This window comes from Pagrus major, chromosome 12 (assembly GCF_040436345.1).
Source record: "Pagrus major chromosome 12, Pma_NU_1.0".
Taxonomy (NCBI): domain Eukaryota; kingdom Metazoa; phylum Chordata; class Actinopteri; order Spariformes; family Sparidae; genus Pagrus; species Pagrus major.
Genome location: NC_133226.1, coordinates 6,722,168 through 6,738,566, shown reverse-complemented (window position 1 = coordinate 6,738,566; position 16,399 = coordinate 6,722,168). Strand labels below are relative to the sequence as shown.

The 16,399-nt window shown below is 39.2% G+C and overlaps 1 protein-coding gene across 1 annotated transcript in view; it reads right to left on the bottom strand.

Annotated features, from left to right (window-relative positions):
• The window catches only part of LOC141006218 (uncharacterized), a 101,925-nt gene that overhangs the window by 71,487 nt on the left and 14,039 nt on the right, over positions 1 to 16,399 (bottom strand). The gene's annotated exons all lie outside the window — the stretch shown is intronic.

The window sequence follows — 16,399 nt, the reverse complement described above, 5'->3', positions numbered from 1 at the left end:
AGTCTTTTTACAAGCGTGATTTATATGAATAAAATTGTACCTTTAATTCTGTGTGTAATCTGTGTGATAACCAGAAGCTGAAAGAATCAGCTGTTGGATGTGTGTGACAGTATCTTAAGCATTTGCTTTAGCTTTGTTTTCATAAAAAATCTAGTGAGACGTCAAAGTGATTCAATGGAAATTTAATTTCAAACAGAGACAGAGAGACAGAGAGAACTTCATCTTTCATCTATCTAATTATTGTTAGTAGCAGCCTCACACAAGGGTTAGAGAGTCATAATGCTGGTTTCATAAAGCCCTAGGATAGGCCTTAATGAAGGGAAATTTCAATACCACAGCATGCAATAATTTTAGACAATAGTGTGTTTCCAGCTTTGTTACAGCAGTTTTGGGAAGAACCTGTCTGATTTCAACATGGCAATGCCTCCGTATATAAAAACCTGGTCCATAGAGAAATGGTTTGCCTGCACAGAGCCGTGACCTCAACTCCATCCAACACCTATGGGAGGAGTTGAAGCCCCAATTGTTTGCCACACTTCATCTTCTGGAAAGCCTTTTCCAGGGGAATTGTAGGTATTGCCATATTTAATGTCCATATTTGTGTTTGGAAACATTGACCTGTAGATCCATACTATGTGAACAAGCCAAGAGAATGATGCAGCCAACTAGAAAGCTCCTCCTTGGGTGATGTGTTGTAAATAATGCAACATGAATTATAATTAGCATCATGGCAGATGAGGAGCTTGTGAAAAAAGTTTCTTAATGCAGTATACACTACTCAATATCAGTTAGGGATATTGGGATACGGGTGCATATATGGATGTGCATGGAAACGTATGCAATTAAAGTCAAATGAAATGTGTTGCATTATTTTTGGGGACTAAAAAATATTCACAAAGCACAAAATAAAAATTCAAGTGAAACACTAAAATATCCCACTATACCTAACTAATTTAGAGTAATGTATGTTTTAGTGGTGCAAATGGAGAAGTTTATAGGCTCTTTCAAGTCTGGCTATAGTCTGAAGAGGAATTCAAAACTGAGAGAAAAGATCACAATTTAGACCCTGGATCGTGATTCCGATTAAATAGATTGCGACTTTATTTATTGTCCGGACTGCCCAGCCCGAGTAAAGGGTGTAATGTTTGGGTGTCCACAAACATTTGGCCATTCAGTGTTGCTTCAGCAATGTTCCTGGATTAGGAGACCCAGGCAGTAAACATCTGCAGTGCTGCTGGCACTTAGGAAAAACCTTAACATGCTGTGAACAGACCACTGACGGAATTATTGCAAAGCGGAAACCACTTACGGGGCCACTACCTTTCAAATCGGCAGAGGGCAGCTACAAATTCCTATTTGTAGTGCCCTACAGTGAAAAACATTGTTGTACCACTCACTCACTGGTATTAGGAGACTCCTTAACTTTTACTCCATGTGTGCAGGTAAAGTGCCATTCGTCATGTCCTGCCCACAGGTGGGCTTTGTTGACTAATCCAGCGCTTTAACAACTCCTTTTGAGGATTACAAATAAAGCTCTTCATTGTATTTGGAGAAATTGAGTCACCACTCAAAGACTGGTATTGTTGTGCACCCTCTAACCTGGGAATTAACTGAGATCATTAAACTTAAATGTGAAGGTCATTAAGTAAGAGGCAGTGCTGAGATTAATTAGATTGACAAAGAAGGTGCATTTGGGCAACATGCAAGAGAAGAAAAATATTTTAACTAAAAAGCATTCATTTTAAAGTAATGCACAGGAGCAGAAGGGTGCCTAAAGATTACAATAGCAGCACTAAAACATGAACCTCTGGGATTCAACCACTATGAACACATCTCAGACGGCCTTAGGACTTTTTCCAAAGATATGGGATTGCTCAAGCAGATTAAACCCTACTCCTCTTAAGCACTTTAATAAATGAATCTTCGTCTGTCAGCCCTTCAGAGACCATTTTGCTCTTTACACTCATCCTGACAGCAGTGCCAGACAAATCATTGGTCTACAGAGAGCTGTGCGGTCACACTCTGCTGCCCCGGGGAATGGCACTGAGGGAACATATCTGGTGTCGCACTAAAAATTCCAACATACCAGCCTTCCAGGAATCCTCAAAGATATATGGAGGAGAACCACTTAGTGAGAAGAAATGATTTGAATAATGGTTTGCTTTGCACTTTTAACCTTTAGTTAACAGTTGTGAGGGATGTGAGGTCAAATAGTTTGCTAAGTAGCTAAAAAAGATGTTAGCATTTAAGTTTTAAAAAGGGGATAGAACGCACAATATCCAAGACAGGATAGACACTTTTCATTCATCTCAAGCCACAAGAAACACAGATGATGAACATCTGTGGAGTTCAGCTTCAGACTTTAATCTCATAATTTGCTGCTAATGCTGTTTTCTAAACAGAGACACAGAGCAATAGGTCAGTGAATTCTGCTTAAGAACGGGGTGATTTGATTTGAGGATCAAAAATGCACAGCATGGCGGCAGATGCTAGAGTGGTCCCACTCTATTGTTAGTTCAGTCTTTATAAGGAGGACTACTCAGCCAAAGGAAACAGTTATCTGAAGTCTTCTCGAGGGATCCTTCCCAACAAACCCTGGGGCCTGTTTTTGTTTTGGTGGATTTAGCTTGAGCCTCAAGATTATAAACAGAAAGACTGAGTTATCCTGCAATCCACTCAAGTCAAAAGTTGATATTTCCGAATCGGTATTCCCAAATTCCACTTCCTATCTAATGGCCCACACGCACTGAAAGCGATAACTGATGCACCTCAGTTGAAGCGCATTCCTTTAAAGCTCCTATGGTGCACTGTGGGCATCAGATTTGAAAATGCCATCACCACAGAATCAGCAGTATTTGGGGGGAAAAGTTGCTACTCATATTTCTCTAAAGTTGTGCCCAAGGATCCCCTGACACACTCGCGCGCCCGCACATACAATACATGAATACATGCAGCTTGTCAAATCCAAAACAAAAACTCTGCCTCTGTATTTACATCGTTCTGATAGCTTCCTCTCCTCCTGCCTCCTCGCACTCGCAACAGAAAATTACTACATTTATCTTAGTATTAAGTATAAGCTGAATTTGGTCATTAATCATGAAAGATTTCCCAGCAGTGTGTCCTCACAGCACCTCAGCTATGATATATCTCTCTCACTGTCTCCTTATGTTATTTTATTTAATTTAGCTCCCTCCAAACCGCTGTGGTAGAAAAGGAGCCATGGTCACTGGGTCCTCATTTGACACCAGAGTATGGGCATAATGCTTTTGATGTGCATTCAGCCATTGGAAACAATAGGTGGGCTTTAAAACACAAGCATCAGATGATTTAAATGCATTTGGCCCTTAAATGGGTTACAGTGCATCTGCTTTGGAAAAAATGGCGCCCACAGCAAAATGGCTGTATGTAAGTCTGTAAGTGTCACATTTCACAAGCAACTGCAGTGGCTGATTTAACAGAAGGGTGCACCTATTGATCGGCCACAATATTGATTGGTCAATCGTTATCTGTGGATATAGCTGTATAAATTGATTGGTGGTCTCTGTAAAGGCCCATCAGAAGAGCTGGTCAGATTAACATGCGAAAAATCTTCTCTACGTGCTGCTAAAATGCCATGGTGTGCTGTAGGCGGCAGCAGTACTTCGCAAGTATGTTGATGCTGTTTAAACCAATAGGGCACTGCAAATCCGTATTGAAATCGGCAGGGGGAGAGCTGGTTAGCTGTTAGCAGGGAGTAAGCACAGAGTCCTGTGGTTTGTTTGGCTAAGGGCGCTAACAGTTAATGGAGCTAATAGCTTACAGTGAAGATAAACACACAGCAGGACTGACAGTTTCTTTTCAGAGAGACATGAAGTGTTAAACAGAGAACGGCAGTTTAATGTGGCAACTCAACAAGTTTACAGTAAATACATGTAATCAGGTACTTCAGCTGAGTATTGCTACTACTACTGAGGGGAAAGGTACTTTGAGCCTAGAGTAGACACAAATTAATAATAATTTTATCAAAATGATGTCTTTTCTTTATTCTGTTTTTTACAGTTTGAATAAAAAATGAATGCTTTATTTACTTGGATGACCTCTCCATTGCATTTTGTTGTTTTTTCCAAGTTTCAAGTACAATGAAATGCAGTTTCTTTAAATTAATTGGGATGGGACATGCTCTCCCTTGTAGTAAAGGTCGTAGATGTAACATGGATATTAAGGAGGAAAAGTGGTCATTTCCCACAGCTGCTCTTTCCTCTGACAGCTACTTAATTATTGTTTTTTAATTTAGGATCAGATGTTACATTAAAGAAGCTCTCTGTAAGATGACAGCAGGTACATTGTGTCTGCTTGGTCCCTGAGACTCACTTTGGGCTGAAACAAAAGAGTTTGAGGTTATGATGGACTTGCCATGCACCTTTATGAACATAATTAGATGTTATTTTCAGCTGGTAGCCAAGCAGCTAGTGAATGAGATACTGATGGTGAAGACTGAATGAAGCACCTGATGTCAATCAGGTATTTGCAAAGGCGAACTAAGCAGTCTGCCTGAACTAACACAATGCTTCATATGTATGACACACATGACAAACATCAATGTAATATGCAGTGAGCTTCCATAAGGCACCTGATTTAACACTGAATTGTCATGTTATGTGGTGGTCAGTAAGGGAAAAAACACATTATGACCATAAATCACAAAATGTGATGAAAATGCGTGAAAGAGCATAATGGATATTTTGGCTGAAAATAATCTATATCAGCCGTTGTTTGGACCCACAATTACACAAGCGTCTAACAATCTACTAATTGCAGTGAACCATAATGATCGCATCAACATCAATCACACTATCCACAAACTTCACTGTCATACTGAGATGTGTGGGACTGCTGATGCTACAATATCTTAATAAGCTGTAATTATAGCTCCAGGAACTGGAAAATGTTCTCACACACTTACTGCTGCTAATACTCTGATGGTCTTTATTAAGCCTCACTTGTGCGGGAGTATTCATAAAAGAACATTTCATATGTGAACGCTGTGCCCTCAAGGAAACTTAGGAAAATACTCGTGTGCTTTTCCCCCAACACTATAATCAAAGGATAGAGTTATTACAATGGGGGAGGGGATAAAGAGGGGCTGCCAGTCATGCCTGTTCTGTTTCTGGAAAAAAAGAAAAACAGATGTTGAGTCCTGGATCAGAGGAAATGTGTGAACAGCAAGGACTTCTTGGATAATTTTGTCATTTGTCATATTTACCCAGAGTCAGGCAAACTTCTTTTTGTCTTCTTGTGCAGTCTGAAGAAATGTCCACTGTAACACTAACACTAAACATAAGTGAACTGGCTGTCTTTAAAGTGGACATTCAGTGAACTATGCTATAGTTTCTTCTGCTTGTTCATTAGTTGGACTGAAGTAAAATGGAAATGCTACACTACACATGCTACTACTACACTTTTTAGCTACATCACCCAGGCCTAAACACTGAACCCCCACGCCACCTGGTTTCTGTAGCTAGTATGTAGAAATGGCTCTTTCCTTTCCCTTTTCTTTAAATTTTTTAAGTTTTTTTACATACCTTTAAACTGGATTCAGTGACTGAATGCATTCACATATGGCACTATTTTTGCAACAATATAAAAGCGTGTGATAATAACAATATCACCATATGTTACATGGGCAACTGTTTCTAAGTGGTAAAAGAACAAGCACCAGCCAAAGACATTAACACAGAGAGATGAGCACAAACAGAAAACATTGCATCAGGGACTGAAGATGACAAACATTAACAATAGCTGTGCATGATCACTGGGAAGCATTTTGTCTTTTGCGTTATCCTGACATGTCGATCCTGTCCATAATTCTCCTCAGTCCCTTTCTGATGAGCGATAGTGTCAATCTGTGTAACAAATGGAGGCCTTAATCATGCTCCACCATTGTTATACGCAATAACACAAAAGCCTCTAGAGACATATGCAGCCAAATAGTAAAAATGCCACAGTAATAGTAGTTACTCTACTTCAATCGCTACTACAAGTATTATTTGCCAGAACTACTTTGATTTACCTAAATGTAAAACACTTCCACACTAAGACGGTTCAGTGGGTGGTTACAATGGATGTCTAACAATGAATAACAGTCAGTTTTAGATAACAGTGATTAAACAACTTTCTCATCTTTGATGATCCTCTAGAACTGTACATGTTTGCACTTCAAATACAATGCAGAGTTAACAATCTGGGAAAAAACTCTCAGACAGGATTATGTAACTCAAACATATGATCTTTTCAAAACTGGTTTTGATTATGAGACACACATATGGTTCTCATGCATTCTGCATTGCACTATGAAGCTACATGAATTCCATCAATCACCATGATTTCTACATGTAAGAGAGCCAGCAACACTTGGTCACTGACTCTGAATGCACACATGCAAACAAGCACAGATGTCTTGTTCTTGTCTAAATATTCAGATTTTCAATATACAAAGGAAGGAAGTAGAGCAGACCCAATTAGTAGATTAATTTATCGTTGCTCTGCATTTTCACTCTTCTTTACTTTTAACAGACCAAAAGATTAATTGATTAATCTAGAAAGTATCCAACATGTGACAATGAAACTAATGGTTAGTTTCAGCCCAAACAGGAATTTTTATTAACTTATTTGTTTATTTATTTGTTTTGTTTGACGTGCAGGGCCAAACTTCAGCTCCTCTGCCAGGCTCTGCAAGCAATGCAGTTATGATTACTAGGGGTGGGGTGAAAAAATCAATTCTTAGATGCACTGCAATTCTCCCTTGAAAGACAGTGATACAGAGAAGTCAAAAAATCAGAAATTTGAAACCCATTTCTCAAAGTTATGATTGCCTATAAAACTTTTGTAAGACTGGGCTGTACATTACTTCTGGGTGTTAGCCTTGGTGTAGTCAAACAAAGTGTGTGTTTTGTGCTTTTAAGAAATGCATACCAGTTGTTATGTAGAGCAAATATAGTGGAAGTAAATTTATCTCTTTATTTTAATCATGGATCATTATAAATATGCTATGTTTCATAAGCAGCAACAGTCAGAAAAAATAAATCATGTATAGAAATTAAAAAATTCAGATGCATCAAAGTGCATTGATAACCATTTTACAATCACATCGTAGCCCTCAGACGTTCCCCTCCACACAGGACTGCATAGCTGTGAGGCGTTCAGGTACTCTGCCTGAACAGCTGTGTACTGGAATTCTACATACACACTGGCGGTAGACTAATGAAAACAAGACCAATAACCACAAAGCAAAAAAACAACAAAACCCCGCCCCCAAAAACACATTGTGCCCACTATAGCTGTTGGCTGTACACGGCATCTATCCAATCACTTTTCAGTAACTGCAGCATATAAATCATCTATAGACTGTACCCAACTATTAGCCTCAAGAAAAGAATACGGTCTTACAATGCAGTCATACATTCTTGATAAAAATTGCTTTGACCGCGATGAAAAATGATTCATTGAAACATTCAACAGATGGGACAATTTAAAACCACAATTTAAAAAAAGTGTTTTACATGACTGAAACAAAGAAAACTTTGAGTGTGCTGCATTCAAATAATCTCATTCCAGACAGATGATGCTTCAGCGTGAACATGAACACTGGATTTTCTCTGGAAATGACTTTTGAGTTGAGGAGCAGAGTGAGGCCAAAAAGGAAAGCTGTACTCTCAACTACAGTCCACATTCAGGACTTCCAAAGTATCGAGCCTTGGACACACTTCTCTTGATTGTACTAATTTCTTTTGGCTCAGACATCAGTGAAGCATGAAAGCAGCTTACAGACTTTACGTCAGACTGTTACAGTAGGTACCGAAGCTCAGGTCCACCATGAGCCAACAATAGAGAATGGCATGAGGCCAGAATAAAGCAGGTCTATACTTCCTCTATTTTTGTGACTTGCTGGAGATCCAGCAATTAATTATTGGGCTTGGCTAACACCCAGCTCTAACTCAGTCCACCCCAGGCAATTTGAAAGCAGGAAAAACTAGCCTGCAGGATAAAGTGGGAGCCAGGTTCTGTATTAGACAGAAGGGTCAGGACAAATATGTAACCAATCAATCAGCAATTAGTTGTAACTGGCCAAAAGACAATGTAAACAGGTCATTGTTTAGACTGCCAAATTATATTTTAGTTTGAGATCCATTATGTATGCATGTTTATGTGTCATTTGGGCTGTGGCCAACTACACAGTTTTGTATTACATTAAATTAAATGAAGAACATACCCCTCTGCTCATTTACATAACCTTTTTACAGTCAGGTATAGTGCAAGGCAGTGATTAATAATCCTTTTAATTTTTCATCATATTTAACAAAATGTAACCAGTGATTTGATTTTGGACCAACAACAGTATTTTTTGGTCCAAAATTACTTAATCTATTATCATTTTACAAATGATCTGTTCATCTGATTATCTGTTACAAATTAGGCATTTTTCTGCTTAGATTCTTCGATTCATCGACTAATTGGTTGTGTTGGAAATGCCAGTTATTGACGTTAAAGTTATTATTCTAATTATAGAATAAATGAGCAACAATTATATGTACAAGTCATGTGACTAGAAAAACAATAACATACAATGCTAGAGGAGAAATATTTTTCTAAAAATTTCCAAAACCACACCATCTTTGACAATTTTACTACATACAATCTATATCATGATATGGCCACTACATTAGAGGTGTACAGTTATTACATTCACACTTACTGACAGAAGGGCATTGTTGTTTAAAACATCCTCTTTTGCATTTTTAAGAAAAATGAATGCCATAGCCTTATAGTTAAAAACTAAATATTCTATTGAGATTTTCCCTTCAGTGGGATTGGTTATGGAAGTGAGGCAGCTGTATCAGTCAGCAAGGGTAAGACCTGGCATGTTGGGACTGCTGAGGGTCACTGATAAGGGACACAAACACTGCATGTTCTTCTACCTCTTACCAGAACTTGTGTATGACACACTGATTTTATGAGCTGATCAGTAGGGCCTGTTTCCTTCCTAAACACAGACAGTTTCTATTTTATTCAAGACAGTATGCAGTCTTAGCAAAGTGATTCTTGCACGCTGTGAGCTGAAGGAGTATCACAGTTGCTGTATGAATGAATTAGACACAGAGTTACCGGCTGACCACCAGCTTTATGGAGCGTTTCAGCCTCATTTAACTTGTAGTTTTGGTTTGATGTCACATTTACTGCATGGTTCAGTCTTCAGTTAAGCTGTTTTCAGCAAACAAGCTCAGATAAGCCCAGCGTATGCAATCTGCCCAGCAGCAAAGGGCGGACAACATTAGCAACAAGCTAGTGAAGAATATAGAACATTTAACAGCTAAAGAGTCACATTCTCAGGAGTTGGCGGAGACCAAACCAGAGATTTGCTCCACGACTGCTGGATGTGTAAGTGGAAACCTGTTTGCTAACACATTAGCCCCAACAAATCAGTAATATGTAAAATAAATAAACACAAGTAATTGCTTATGAGTCAAGTAGTAGTGGAGGTGTACCCTTTTCTAAATGTTGTGTACCTCACTATAAAATTAAACTTGTTTGCAAGAAGGCATGCCTATATGAGGAGAACCAGTGTGTTTTGGTGGCTGGTTACCGCAGCGATAACCACAGGGACATGATAAGACATCCTTCCTCCAATCTAAATCAAACTCTTCCAGCCCACCACTGCCTCCTGGTCAGGCCAACCTCCAGCAGCCTTAATCAGGGGAAGCAGAGACGGCTGCCATGCTGTCCTGTGGTGGGATCACATTACTCTAATAGTCTGAGACGGACCAGCAGATAGCTCAATTATTGTGCTGCTACAATTACTGGGCTCTGTTGTGGTAGAGAGGACAGCCCAAAAAGGCAGAAGATTAAAGACTTCCACCTGCCCTGGTGGAAAAACGAGGGGGGAATCACCGGCCCAGATAAGTAGGAAATGAGAGATGGAAAACACAGGAAACATAAGAAACCGTGTTCCTAAACATCTCAATCAGTCATTCATCAACAAAGCTTTGAGCGATGAGCACACCTAGTGCCACACTAAGCTTTAAGTGAACAGCAGATTTTGAAACGTTCGCAGATGCAGCACGCTAATGGAAATACCTTCTGTCAGGACTGTCTCAGACTGCTGACTTTACGAGGCTATCAGAGAGCAAGAGATCCGATGTTGGGATAATATTTCAAGAGGTGTCCATTACAGAGGATATAGTGAGCTTATGTTAAATCTGTGTATGTGTGAAGACAGGCTTGTTAACTGGGCCTATAGCCCAAAGCAGGACACAGAGGGAATTAGGTGGACTGAATGGATATAACAGCTATGCTGTTAGCCTGTATGTAACAAGGCCCAGTGACTGGTGCAGGACACAAGACACAGTAGATATGGGCCCTACAACATTTCGTCATCTGGAAAAGCAGAAATATGTGGTCACTGAAGGGAGAATTACAGTGACTATCTTTAAGAGGAATGATGTTAGAAAGGCACAGCTATAGGAGCAAGAGAAACCTGTACAGAGATTGAAACCAGAGTTGTGGCAGTAGGAAGTTATATGTACAATATAATGTGAACTTCTGGAAACAGTAAATTTTGAGTCAGCCTGTTTTAGTCCAGTCTACTCCCATTGGTAATATGGGCATATATTCCTACAGTACATTCCATTTTTTGTATGTTTTCTAGACTAAATAAATCTTACAGCACGTGTCCCTCATTGGAATGACATCCAAGCTCACGAGACTGGCTCTCTTCCTATGTGTATTTACAGTGGTTACCCAAAGCGACTAATCACTCAGTTAGGGTTAGGGTTAGGGTTAGGGTTAGTCCAACACTAACAGCAGCTTTACCTTTGCAGGTTCCTGTATAATAAAACTACAAAAACATGCCACTGTAAAAAAGATTTAGCTGTACTTACTGAAGCACAAATTGATTTAGTGTATTTTACTAATTTTGTGAACTACTGTTTCAAAATTTCACTTTATCACTATCAAGGTGCAATTCATTTTGAGACAATTCAATTAGGAATTAGGGATTTTAATTCTTTGGATGAGGTTCAAATTGCCTTCTTCACAAAGAAATAGGCCTATTTAAAGCACTGACCCTTTATGCTCAGAGCTATTGAAACAGTTTTCCGGAGGATCTGAAAAGCAGTTGAAAGTGTTCAGATCCTTAAACCTATACTTGATACCTACCTCTTTAGCCTGGGTTTTGGGTAGAATGATATATGGTTTGTATTTATTTAAAAAAAAAATATTTTGTGGTATTCACATTTTAAAGAAGAAAAGGGGGTAGGGGAAGATATACAGCAACGGGCTTAGCACCGCTAAGGACTCAGCCTTCATTCAGTGGGCCCACGCCAGTGGCTGCTTTGCCACACTGGAAAAATACCATTAATTACTGTGCAAGATTTAAGTTGCGTCCCAACACATGAAGGATTCCCAGTGAGTGATGGGAGATGTGTTGTGGAAAATTGCTGATGGCAGATGGCAAAAGAATGATTATTGACTGTCTTCTTTATTGAAACTGTCTGATTGTGTTTTGCTGTGCTGTTGTTAGCTCCTTCAGTTGCCGCTGTTTTTCTGAAACAGTATCTGCCAAAGGACTGTTTGCTTTTGCTGTCAGTAAGCAAGGGTGATGCCAAATCAACCTAGAATGGTATGGTAGGGATACATCTAGTTAGAAGTTTACTTATTTCACATTAAACAACAATTAAACCCCATAACAAGGCAATTGAAGAGGCCTATAAAAAGATCTAAGAAAAAAAGAAAGAAAAGAAACTTTATATCTAATAATAATAAACTTAATTTTCTATGACTATGCAGAGCCCCCTGGAACATTTTTCTCATTTCCCCTCTTGGGATGAATAATATTTAAGTATGACCCAGGGGTCAAGCTAATCCAAATATTTTTTGTTAATGTCTGAATTGCATTTTACGACACAATGGATCCATGATGAAAAACGACCATGCTTACCGACTCGCTAAAGCTTTCAACACAACAGCAGCTTCCCCAGGACAATGCCAGAGTTTCCTCAGGACAATGTTCCTTGAGGGGAAGGGAACATAGAGGAGCACCAGTCAACACTTGTTCTGGTCTGCTTCTAAACTGCTTGTTGAAAAATTCATCAGAGCACTCCAAAGGAAGTGGAGGGAGCGATGAACATGCCCTCAGGTCAAATTCCCTGCTGTTTTTGCAGGAGTGAATAGCACTAATGATATGGTTATAGCCCTGTAGAGCTTGGAGGTATTTCTGCACATCAAAACTATGCAGACTGCGGATGTCAACAATGTCATATATTCATCTTCATTTTTTAAAATCTTTAATGCACTGACAGGTGTTGAACTTGAGACATTAAACAGCCAAATGAGAAAGCTCCTGCAGGCAGTGTAACATCAGCTTCTCGTGTTTAGTGGATGACATGAGGGCAGTGTGGGGAATCCAGGCCATCCATCAGAGGTTTGTTCCATTGTTTGACACAGTCCCCCCAAAGCACGATGACCCTCAGGTCTCTGAGGTTAAGGTCAATGTTGGTGTGACTAAATGAAAACCAAAGAGGATTCAAGTTTGAATGGAATAACCTAAACTTTCATTATAGTTTGATATACAGCTGTCAGGGAATTTTAAGAGCGCTTTTAAAATCCAGGTTTGATTCAATATTTATTAATAATGTATAATGTATAGTAAGTTATCTAGAGCATTTTTTGCAGTGTGCAGTTTTTGCATGCACTATATGTGGGTTATTGTTGTGACTAGGGATGCGCCGATCCAATATTAAGTGTCGGTATCAGTCCAATATTGGCCAAAATAACTGGATCGGATATCTGAGGGGTAGAAATCTGATCTGATCTGATTTATTAGCCTAAACTCTCCCATAAATGCTTAAACTATGCGCAACATGCCTTATAAGGAGCTGCATGTGTCACGTGACTAGCTGGAGCGAGCTTGAGTGAGACTCTCATTATGTCAGCTGCATGGAATTACTTTAGGCTAACGGAAGAAAAAAAGCAAAACAGCTGATTGGAATTTATGCAAGCGTTTCGAGGGGTGGCAGCACCATTAGAAACTTCAACACCACAAACTTGATAAAACACTTGCAGAAACACCATGGGAAGGAGTATGACGAATTTCTTTACAGGCAACGAGTGCCAAGAAAGTGCACTGCAACAACCAATGCTGTCTTTCCACTAGCACGTTCGGGAACGCAGAGTCAAACCGAGCTGCGCTGATTTGCTTTTCCATCACCAGTTTAACTGCGCTGAATTGAGCCGCACCGGGCCAACGATGGACCTGCTCCAGAGTAGGGCCAAGCGACTGCAGCCAACCCATAATCAGCACCCATCTCCCGCTAAAATCAAAACTCATGTCTGTGCAGCAATCCTGAGAGGCAGATGTTTTTAAAAGTCAGTGTGTTCAGCTCTCAGTACTTTTGTAGCTTCTAACTGAATCTCTTTAGTTTCTCTCATCCTGTTTGTACTTTCAAACATCTGCTGTGTTTAACTGTTCCGTCTTGTTCGCTTTCAGCTCTTTCAGGAGTCATGTTTAGTTACTGCTGGGTAAAACACAACATTTCCTGTGATGCTGCTTCATAATAAAAGTTTTTAAAAGACTAAATAAAGGGAGGCTTTTATTGTGAAGAAGTTAAAGTAAATGAAACGTGTTTGTAACTGAATTAGTGGAGCCACTTTGCAAAACTATTAATGCAAAACTGATTCATGATGTTTATGTATGTTTTCCTTTAGAGAAGTAGACTATTTGTTCTACAGTTTAAGCATGTTTTTAAACGGCTCGGTTAAACAAAGTGCTTCCATACAGATGTATTATCTATAGCTTTGTTATTTAAGAGAGGGGGAAAGGCTGTATCGGATTGATATCGGTATTGGCAGATACTAAAAGTTGTCTTATCGGTATCGTATCGACATGAAAAAATGGTATCGAGCCATCCCTAGTTCTGACTACTTGTTGCAGTGTTTGTTGTTTCTATGCAACTTATTAAGTACCGTATTTACACAGTAAGCACTGATTTGGTGACTTGCAGATCAAAAGATGTCCACTCTGTATGCAGCTCAATCAAAATAAAATTTAATGCCAAATGTCATTTTTCAGGCAAAAAAGCTTTGTAATAATAGTATTATATAACATTCATTGCATTAGTTTTTGGTATATTATTTTTTTGTTTTTTACAAATAATTAGTTCACCAATCAAATGAAGGCAGATGAATCAATAATGACCTATCAAGTTGCAGCTCTAGTCAAACTGCATAACTACTGAATGAGACCAACATGTTAAAAGCCAAAGTCTCTGTCGATTCAGAGATTTCAACAAAACCAAATAAGCCGCATGTTTTCACAGATGTGAGCCTGGCAGTTTGCTTTGCATGAAAGACGTTTCATTTCTCACTGACAAAGGCACAATGCACATCCAGCCCCTGGGACCAGATCCATCCCTGGACCCCACCTTTGGAGACTGTAGAACAGATGAAAGGGGTGAAAAGGCCTTAGCATACAAACTCCAAGTACATCTGGAGAAGTCGTCTTTGCAAACACCAGTCCCCAAAGCTGGACTCTGACCAGGCCAATAACAGCACCTATGGTAATCCACTGGCCTGTGTCCTACAAACATTATGAGAAGTTATAAGCCAGGTATTAAGTGAGATTTAAAGGCCTTAGCTTCAGAACCACTAAAATGTAGGAATATGAGGCAATTATTCGTGATTACATGCTCATTAACACTATCTAAATGCTTGTTCCTTCCTTGCCATGTTCTGACCGCTTTATTGCAATTCCTAGAATCAGGCAACCAGATGAGGAATGTGTCGGTTCAGCATGCAAACAGATGTAAGGATACAGCCTTTGTGCTACATGTGTGTTACATACCAGTTAGAAAAACAAAGCTGCACAGGGCGGGGAGAGCAGAACGGTCTGAAAATTAGTATTTTACATGAGATAAGGAAAGCAGAGTAGGGGCTTTTTGATTGCCAAGGGAGTTGGTGAGTCAGGTAATGAGCCTGCTGGAACGCCTGACAGTTAAATACTTCTCAACTGGAGTGGAAATATGGGGAATAAAATAAGGTGTGTTGGACAGAAGACAAACCACCAGATCCCAGTACCTACTACGAGATAAACAGGGGATGAGAAAAAAAAATCCAACTAAAAGAGGCCACTCTATTTCCAGAGAAAACATTCATATCAACGTCAAACACTCTCTCAACATAATCAAATAGATTTTTAACCTACGGCTCCCTGAAGTTTGTTGATTTATTTTCATGATTGTTGCTGTTACCTGCGAAATATAAAGCCATGAACCTCAGTAGGATAACATATCAGAGTTTCTAAATTACATAACTGATACTGTATCTACTCTATGCTTCATGTTACATTTCTATGTAGGCAACCTGATTTAGGGGCCTTCTATGCAAGCTGGAGCATGAAAGTTTTTAGACTGACAAACTGAATATGATCCAGGCCTATCAGTGTATGAGTGCCACCTCTGTCCACCCGTCACCTCTGTACAAACAGTAAGACATCTCTGCTGCAATGCATCTGTCTTCATGTGGCAACACTCCAAAGTTAAGTTAAACATAGACCTTATCTGTGTCAAATTATACTCATAATACTGCTGTCAGGTGAAAACCTATCTACAACATGTGCAGTTGTTATTAGAGGTTATAAGATGTGCTTTTGAACAACAACGGGCATGTTTAAAAAAGGTTTAATCAGCCTAAACTTTGAAGGACTTTCTCACCATAATAATGACGTTTTAATCCACACTAGCGACATTAATCAATCCACTTTTCTTGTCCATGTGGAAATATCTCAACAACTATTGGATAGATTGCTATGACACACCTATCCAGCAGGTAACATTTTTCATATATCCAGTGAATTATCTCAACGTTTGCTGGATGGATTGGTACCAAATTGTGTACAGATATTCATGGTTACCAGATAATTAATCCTAATGATATTGATGATTCATTGAAGTTTCCTGTATGTCCAAGATGAGGGTGATATTTGTAGATTAGAGTAAAATGTCTTAAAGGTGCAGACATTCATGTTCCCTTAACACTGTCTTTGTTTTGTTACCAAATACCTTAAAAACTCATGACATTCCCATTAGCCTGTGTATTTCATGCTAATTAGCAAATAGTAGCACGCTAACACACTGAAATAAGATGGAAAACATGATAAACATTGCACCTGCTAAACATGAGAATGTCACATGTCTGACGACGACAGCATTTAGCTCAGAGCACCAGTGTACAGGCTCACAGAGCTGATTTTTGTAATTCAATCTCATCAGGGTTTACTTTGTGAATTAAAGTTTAATAAATATGAGAAAGAGTCAAAGATTCCAGACAGATGGGCCAGACATCAGCCTACTGAGATCTCATGACTTCATAA